An 8,982-nucleotide genomic window follows, 5' to 3' on the forward strand; every position below is an offset into this window, starting at 1 on the left:
GAAGGGCTCAAAATAACTCACCGATGAGGATAGGAGTAGGGTGGTGGTTAGTGGAGAGGCAGGAGGGTCTTGCGTAGGGCTCGGAATGGGAAAGAGTATGGAGGCTAGATGTGGAAGAAGAAGAATGAGGGGGTGGGGTGGGTTTTTATAAGAATGGGTTTAGGGCTAGGGCTAGACCCTAAACTCTTTCCGAGCCATTTTTCATGGTGAGCTCGGATCGCTCTTCTGTAAAAAGGTGAAATGTGTGAAATTACAATCTCTACGCATTGGTGTCCATTACATAGCCTGATTTTTTCTTCAAGTGGTTTCTTTTTAAGAAATAAAACATTTCTTAAGGTAATAACCCAAGGTTGATGCTTGGGGTTGATATTTTTGGCTAGAGTTGGAAATGTTTTTACTCTCCTTGCCCTTGAGTGCTTTGTTCGTGAAAGTTTGTGGTGGTTTGTTTTTTACACATACTTGCGTATATATTTACTCGTTACTTGAGACACTAGTCTCCCTAGCAATGGAACAATGAGCATGCAGCCAATAAAGGTGAAGAGTGTGAGGACAAGAAAACAAAGGAGGAGGCTACCCTCAAAGAGAATCAAGCAATCAAAATAGCAAGGAAGCGAGCCAAAGAAGAGAATGAGGCGCAAGCAGCTTAAGAGCGAAGGAATGAGCAAAGGCAATTCATGCAGCCTTGTTAGCACGATGCAAAGAAATATGCGAAGTTGGGTAGAAGTGGATCAACATGCAAGGGTAACCCCATTGACTTGGATCACATGATTGCAACAATGGTGATTCTTAATATATTGTAACGTGTATGTCCCCATAATATTGAAAAATATGAAATTCCTATTAATTATTGTGGGGAAAAGAAGAGGGGTGAAAAGGAAGATGGCAAGGCCATGATTAAACTAAGGGATAAAGGGGGGAGGGAAGGAGTTTCAATTAAAAAATAATGGAGTTAGGGGCACTAAAGAAAGAGCCACATGAGGTGAGATTGGGAAAGGGGGGGGAGGAACCACTTCTGAAGGGGACATTAATGAGGAAGGGACATGGAGGGGAAGGAGGGACCATTTATAATATATTTATCTCAAAACTTTTGGTAATGCTCAAAACTTTTGTTGGTCATGGATTGTTGAAGCATGCAAATTGGTATGTAGAGAGGTTCCAAAAGAAAGAATAAATTTATCAATTGGATTAAAGATCTCACAAGTTTGTATCTTTAGCCTTTCTATAAAGAAACAAGCAATGAGCCTAGAATGGTTGTTTTTCTTACTTTGAGTTGTCAAAGTTTTTGTGCAAACTTGTTTATCAGCTCTTGTAATGAGGGTTTTTGGTGTTTCTTTGAACAATTCTCCAAGTCTTTTGTAAGCAAGGAGCATGCTTCTTTGAATATGGGAAATACACTTATGTGTGAAGCTATTATATATCATTGTTTAGCCCTAACAAATGCTAAAGAGAACATGTAGATGGTAATAAGAGTTTTTGTTGTTTCTCTGAACAATTCTCCAAGTATTTTGTAAGCAAGGAGCATATTTCTTTGAATGTGGGAAATGAATTTGTATGTGAAGCCACTATTATCACCGTTGAGCTCCTCACAAATGCTAAAGAGAACATATAGATCCTTCAATTATGTGAATGTTAAATGTCCTAAACATTTTGAAATGATATGTTTACCTAAGGACGGCGACAATCTACAACACTCTTAACGGAATTTCTTTTATGGTACTTGGCAACAATGCATTTTGTATTACTCCCTATTTAAGATTTTCTAAGCTTGTTCTTCCCGTATTTAGCTCTTATCTTTGCTTTAAATCTTTTAAACCAATCATTTCATATGGAAATTTAGACGTGCAAATGAACTTCTTTATATTGTCAACATGCTCTCTCTCTCTCTCTCTCTCTCTCTCTCTCTCTCTCTCTCTCTCTCTCTCTCTCTCTTACACACACACACACATGTATGCACGCACGCACACAGACACGGGAGCATCTGTCTTGGTTAGTATGATGTTAATAGGATGTGTTCTCCTTTTATTATCGTGGGTTGAACGCTGATGACTTTGGTGTAATTGTGCCATCATGTGTCTGTATCAAACCAATGGGGGTGTTCAAGTCATGAAATCATTGTGTGTGTGTGTGTGTGTGTAGGTAAACTTTTACACAAAAAAGAAGTGTGTATAGGTAGGTAGGTAGGTAGATAGATAGATATAGGAAGAGAGTCATGAAGAGTGGAAACCAAGACTACTAGATTGTATTCCTCAAAAGAACTTGAATCCCTCCACTAAATAGACAATAATGAAAGTAGATCGTTTGGGTTATATATTAAGCCAAAGAAAATAGAGTAGATTAACTAAACTAAGACTAACTTTCGTAACGATACCTATGCATATGTTTCTACAATTTTTCCCTACAATGGTATATAGCTTTAGGACTCTAGAAATCTCTTTAGGATGCTACAATTTTTCCTTGCAATGGTATGGCTTTATGACTTTAGAAATGTCTGATGACAAATTCATCCATAGTAATATAGCAACCTTTGGAATTGCAAATAATTAAAATAATGTCATTTTTCAAATCCCCATTGATATTTTTTGTAGATCTCTCATCCCAAAGAGTTCTTGAAGGTGTACAAATGTATCGATGGAAAGGGTCATGGTGAAGAATATGCTTCATGTGAGCATGAAAGACGATATTGTTTACTATGTGGATACAAGGTTGACTGTCAGTAAGTGGAGTGGCCATAGTAATTGGATGCAAAGTTAACTGTCACAGTAAGTGGAGTGGCCATAGTCTTTTGAATGATGTTTAGTTTGTTGAGCCATGAAATGCAAGTTCAACTCAATGACAAACAATATCCAAAATCGGAATGTCTGTCATCAATGTCTTTGACAGATCACAAATTAAGTACCCATGAAGGTCAATGTCCCAATCTCAAGCATAATGCAAACCAAAAGTGAGAGTACCATGCACATATCTACGAACCCTTTTGGCTTCATTTCAATGTGTGATTGTGGGACAATGCCTAACTAACGGAGCAACTCTATAGCATAGGCAATATGAAGCTTTAGAGAACAAATAAATGAGATTGCCCACTTACCATCAAATTGTTGTGTCATACTCACTGAATTTGAGGCCTATTGGAAGTTGACCAAAGGGAGACGGGAGTTAGCCATACAAATCGGAGGAGCAAAAATTCATTCAACAACAATTGAAAATACGAAGTCTTGGGTTCCTTATGAAACCCCAAACTGACATAACTAGATTAACCTAACTAGAGTGAGCTTACATAACCCCAACATTGTAACATTCCTACAAATCTCTGCTCAATGGTATGGCTAAAGAACTCTGGAAATGTCTTAGTAGTACTTAGGGTTACCTAAAGTACCTGGTTGCACAAATTTTTCCATAAGAATATAGCAACGTATGGGAGTTTTCTTAAACTTTCCAACATGTTATCATGTCATTAAAAGTTTTATCAAAGATAGATGCCTCAGTAGATATAACACCTTAAGCAAAAAAAGACAAAAATATAATAGCCTAGTAACAAAGTTCAAAACTCAAATAGTAGACCTAGCTCATAGGAGACTTTGTCCACTTTAAATACCAGAACTATGTCATAGAATACTTTGTCCACTTTAACATGGGAATTGAATATCGTGGGAACGAATCTGCAATGAGACAAATCAAAAACAACACTGTACAAAATCATGAAAAAGTATTGTGCAGAAAAGAAATCAAACGTCTCTTGGGGTTTTCTAAAACTGCTTGATTTAAAGAACAGATTCACAAACTTGTTCACTAAAACACAAATGATCCTGAGTCATTTTCATCCTTTCATTCTCCTGTCTAAGTTCGCCTCACCTATGTTTCTTTCATGCTATCATCAACATTTCAAGTAAGAGAAATAAACGCTACCATATTTACACTAGGATTGCCAATAGTTCCCACAGGAAAACTTTCCATTCTTTAAAACATAAAAGCAATTCACATCTCTGACAAGAATAGTTTGCCGTTCTACTTGGATATAAGTGCTATAGCTGAATGAGTCTCTGCAAACCCGACGATTTTTTACATGTATGGGGACCCCCTTGGGTGTATTAGTCAGGGTACAAGCAATAGCCAACTTCTCACTGTGCTGATACTCAAATTCCTTTAGATTGTCAGATATGTCCGGGGACAGTCAATGCAACTCTGGCACATATCCTTCTTCCCTTATTTTGAAAGAAAGATCTTCTAGCTTTGCATATATAATTGCTTTGGGAAGGTCCTGTATCCCCTACCAAAAATGGATGCACAATTCTGCTGCCATCAGTCCAACTCTGTCCTGGCTTCTTCCATGCGTGTTCTTTTAGTCTCATTAACTCAACCTGCTTAGCGTCCTCCTGCATGTGAGCATCTGCATAGATGTTAGACATCAAGACATAAGCTGCAGCATCCTTTCTATCCAATTCCACTGCATGTTCAAAGGCCCACCTTCCAACCTCCACATTGGCCCACTTCCGACAAGCACCCAACACAGTATGCCACAACACAAGATTAGGATTGAATGGCATATTCTTTATCATCACTACTGCCTTGTCTAATTGGCCTGCACGGCCAAGGAGATCAACCATGCAATTGTGGTGCTCGATAGTTGGAGTGATGCCATAGTCTTTGCTCATGGCCTCAAAATATGTAAGGCCCTTTTCCACTAGACCAGTGTGACTGCATACGGTAAGAATGCTAAGGAATGTGACCCCATCTGGTTTCATGTCTTCAGCTCTCATTCTGTCGAGCGTAAGGAAAACGTTTTCACTCTCTCCTAGCTGGGCATACCCTGCGATAAGTGCGTTCCACGAGACAGCATCTCGAACTGCAAGTTTGTCAAAAACTTCCTGTGCTTTTCCAAGCAAGCCACACTTGCTATACACATCAATCAAGGTGCTACCAACCAAAGGATATCTTTCCAACAACCCCTTTCCTGCAATCTCAGAATGTATTTCTCGGCCCTTGTCTATGGCTCCTATGCTGCCACAAGCTCTCAAGCTGCAAACAAATGTGACCACATCAGGAGACACACCCTCCCATCGCATCTGTTCAAAACAGTTCAGTGCATCCTGACCAAGGTCATGTTCCGCATACCCTGCGATAAGTGCATTCCACAAGACTGCATCTCGAGCTGGAAGTTTGTCGAACACTTCCTGTGCTCTCGCAAGCAAGCCACACTTGGCATACATATCAACCAAGGTGCTACCAACAAAACGATCTCTTTCCAGCAACCCCTTTCTCGCAATCTCAGCATGTATTTCTTGGCCCTTGTCTATGGCTCCTATGCTGCCACAAGCTTTTAAGCTGCAAACAAATGTGACCGCATCAGGAGAGACACCCTCCAATTCCATCTGTTCGAAACAGTCCAGTGCATCATGACCAAGGTCATGTTCAGCATACCCTGCAATAATTGCATTCCATGAGACTGTATGTCGAAATGGAAGTTTGTTGAACACTTCCTGTGCTTTTGCAAGCAAGCAACACTTGGCATACATATCAACCAAGATGCTACCAACAAAAAGATTCCCTTCCAATAACCCCCTTCTCGCAATCTCAGCGTGTATTTCTTGGCCCTTGTCTATGGCTCCTATGCTGCCACAAGCTTTTAAGCTGCAAACAAATGTGACCGCATCAGGAGGGACACCCTCCAATTGCATCTGTTCGAAACAGTTCAGTGCCTCCTGAGAAAGGTTATGTTCAGCATACCCTGCGATAAGCGCATTCCACGAGACTGCATCTCGAACTGGAAGTTTGTCGAACACTTCCTGTGCTGTTGCAAGCAAGCCACACTTGGCATACATATCAACCAAGGTGCTACCAACAAAAGGATTTCTTTCCAGCATTCCATTTCTTGAAATCTCAGCATGTATTTCTTGGCCTTTGTCTATGGCTCCCATGCAGCCACAAGCTTTCAAGCTGCAAACAAATGTGACCGCATCAGGAGAGACACCCTCCAATTGCATCTGTTCGAAACAGTTCAGTGCATCCTGACCAAGGTCATGCTCAGCATACCCCGCAATAAGTGCTGTCCACGAGATTGCATCTCGAACTGGAAGATTGTCAAACACTGCTTGTGCTTGTGCAAGAAAGCCACACTTGGCATACATATCAACCAAGGTGCTACCAACCAAAGGATCTCTTTCCAACAACCCCTTCCTCGCAATCTCAGCATGTATTTCTCGGCCCTTGTCTATGGCTCCTATGCTGCCACAAGCTTTCAAGCTGCAAATAAATGTGACCACATCAGGAAAGACACCCTCCAATTGCATCTGTTCAAAACAGTTTAGTGCATCCTGACCAAGGTCATGTTCAGCATACCCTGCGATAAGTGCATTCCATGAGACTGCATCTCGAACTGGAAGTTTGTGTAATACTTCCTGTGCTTTTGCAAGCAAGTCAGACTTGGCATACATATCAACCAAGGTGCTACCAAGATAAGGATTTCTTTCCAACAACCCCTTTCTCGCAATCTCAGCATGTATTTCTTGGCCCTTGTCTATGGCTCCTATGCTGCCGCAAGTTTTCAAGCTGCAAATAAATGTGACCACATCGGGAGAGACGCCCTCCAACTGCATCTGTTCGAGACACTTCAGTGCATCCTGACCAAGGTCATGTTCACAATACCCTGCGATTAGTGCATTCCACGAGACTGCATCTCGAACTGGAAGTTTGTCAAATATTTCCTGTGCTTTTGCAAGCAAGCCACACTTGGCATACATATCAACCAAGGTACTACCAACAAAAGGATCTCTTTCCAACAACCCCTTTGCCGCAATCTGGGCATGTATTTCTTGGCCTTTCTCTATGGCTCCTATGCTGCCACAAGCTTTTAAGCTAAAAATAAATGTGACCGCATCAGGAGAGACACCCTCCAATTGCATCTGTTCAAAAAAGTTCAGTGCGTCCTGACCAAGGTCACGTTCAGCATACCCTGCGATAAGTGCATTCCATGAGACTGTATCTCGAACTGGAAGTTTGCCGAATACTTCCTGTGCTTTGGCAAGCAAGCCACACTTGGCATACATATCAACCAAGGTGCTACCAACAAAAGGATTTCTTTCCAACAACCCCTTTCTCGCAATCTCAGCATGTATTTCTTGGCCCTTGTCTATGGCTCCTATGCTGCCACAAGCTTTCAAGCTGCAAACAAATGTGACCGCATCAGGAGGGACACCCTCCAATTGCATCTGTTGGAAACAGTTCAGTGCATCCTGACCAAGGTCATGTTCAGCATACCCTGCAATAAGTGTAGTCCACAAGACTGCATCTCGAACTGGAAGTTTGTCGAACACTTCCTGTGCTTCTGCGAGCAAGCCACACTTGGCATACATATCAACCAAGGTGCTACCAACAAAACGATCTCTTTCCAACAACCCCTTTCCTGAAATCTGAGCATGGATTTCTCGGCCCTTGTCTATGGCTCGTATGCTGCCACAAGCTTTCAAGCTGCAAACAAATGTGACCGCATCAGGAGAGACGCCCTCCAATTGCATCTGTTCAAAACAGTTCAGTGCATCCTGACCAAGGTCATGTTCAGCATACCCTGCGATAAGTGCAGTCCACGAGACTGCATCTCGAACTGGAAGTTTGTCGAAGACTTCCTGTGCTTTTGCAAGCAAGCCACACTTGGCATACATATCAACCAAGGCGCTACCAAGATAAGGATTTCTTTCCAACAACCCCATTCTCGTAATCTCAGCATGTATTTCTTGGCCTCTCTCTTTATCTTTCAGCCTCGCACAAGCCTTTAGTAAGGCCATGAATGTATACCCACTAGGATGTACACAATCCTCCTGCATTTTTCGGTGCAATACGAAAGCATGCTGTAACTGGCCACATCCAACATAACCTCTGATGAGGGAAGTCCAGGAATGCTCATTCCGATCAACCAACCGATCAAATACCTGCTGGGCATCACAAATTCTTCCAAGTTCCACCAACATTGGAACGAGGTAGTTCCCGAGTGACTTATGAGCTTCCAGCCCACTCTTGCGCAGGTAGGCATGCAAACGCAGGGCATGCGCTGGATTTTTGTGTTTTCTGCAATTGCGCAAGATGCCTGTCAAGTTTTCAACTGAAGGCGGATGGGGCATGCGTTCCAAAGAAGCGAGTGTCTCCTCTAAGCTAAGCTCTGGCAGTGGGCTGTGCATGGCGCAATTTGCAGTCTCCATTTTCAGGAGCTTGCCTTTAATCCAACTTGGATTGTACCAGCCCTCTATTCATAGCGACTTCTGCTTGAAATCTGGCTTTTGGGTGTGTACAGGAGACGCGTCAGAATTCAATCTACAGCTAAAAAAGGATTGAGTTCAAAACGTACCTTTGTTGTTTCGAATCAAACCACTGGGAGGGATCGGTGAAGTACTCGCGCTCAATACTTGATCTATCTGCTTTTGCAGAAGAGTGACGGCAAAGGCGGAGGAGTTGTCTGTCGTCTCACTTTTGCCAACAAAATGCTTTAGTTGTTTTAGACATCTAGCCTCCCCGGCCGTAGTGTAATAAAAATCAAGAAGAACTTTGAGGAATTGAAATGCTTATGGAAGGGGGGAAGGCATAGTGGAGAGTGTGCGAGTGATCGAATAGAGCCATAATGACTGGCCGAGGCGACTACCCTCTCTGAGGCAGTTTCCCGGTTTCATCGGATACCGCCCGGTTTCATCGGTTTCTTCTCGCTAGCGGTACACCGTCGCCATATTTCTCGCAAAGAGCAGTCAAAACATTTTTTGGTTAATGTCACCACTTTGAGCGGTTTAATGAACAAATCTATATAAAGTCCATGTCAGCCAGCCGATTAACGCACAATGTCCAAAATTATAAAAAGTCCATGTCAGCTAGCCGGTTAGTCCACTTTTTGATTAGAATACTCAAACCTCATAATTGTTTTTTTAGTGGGACATTAATTGCAGTGAACTACAGCTTGAACTGGGCCAATTGGTAGCTACATGATTCGTAGTTGACATCGCCTTGTTC

General features: G+C 42.1%; 1 pseudogene; it reads right to left on the reverse strand.

The window, feature by feature from the left end:
- Positions 1-3,984: 3,984 nt before the first annotated feature.
- LOC147901681 (pentatricopeptide repeat-containing protein At5g27110-like) lies at positions 3,985-8,519 on the reverse strand (annotated as a pseudogene).
- Positions 8,520-8,982: the final 463 nt, after the last annotated feature.

This window comes from Dipteris shenzhenensis, chromosome 5 (genome assembly GCF_047967505.1).
Source record: "Dipteris shenzhenensis isolate YYH24624 ecotype China chromosome 5, Dip_SZ_1.0, whole genome shotgun sequence".
In the NCBI taxonomy this organism is placed as follows: domain Eukaryota; kingdom Viridiplantae; phylum Streptophyta; class Polypodiopsida; order Gleicheniales; family Dipteridaceae; genus Dipteris; species Dipteris shenzhenensis.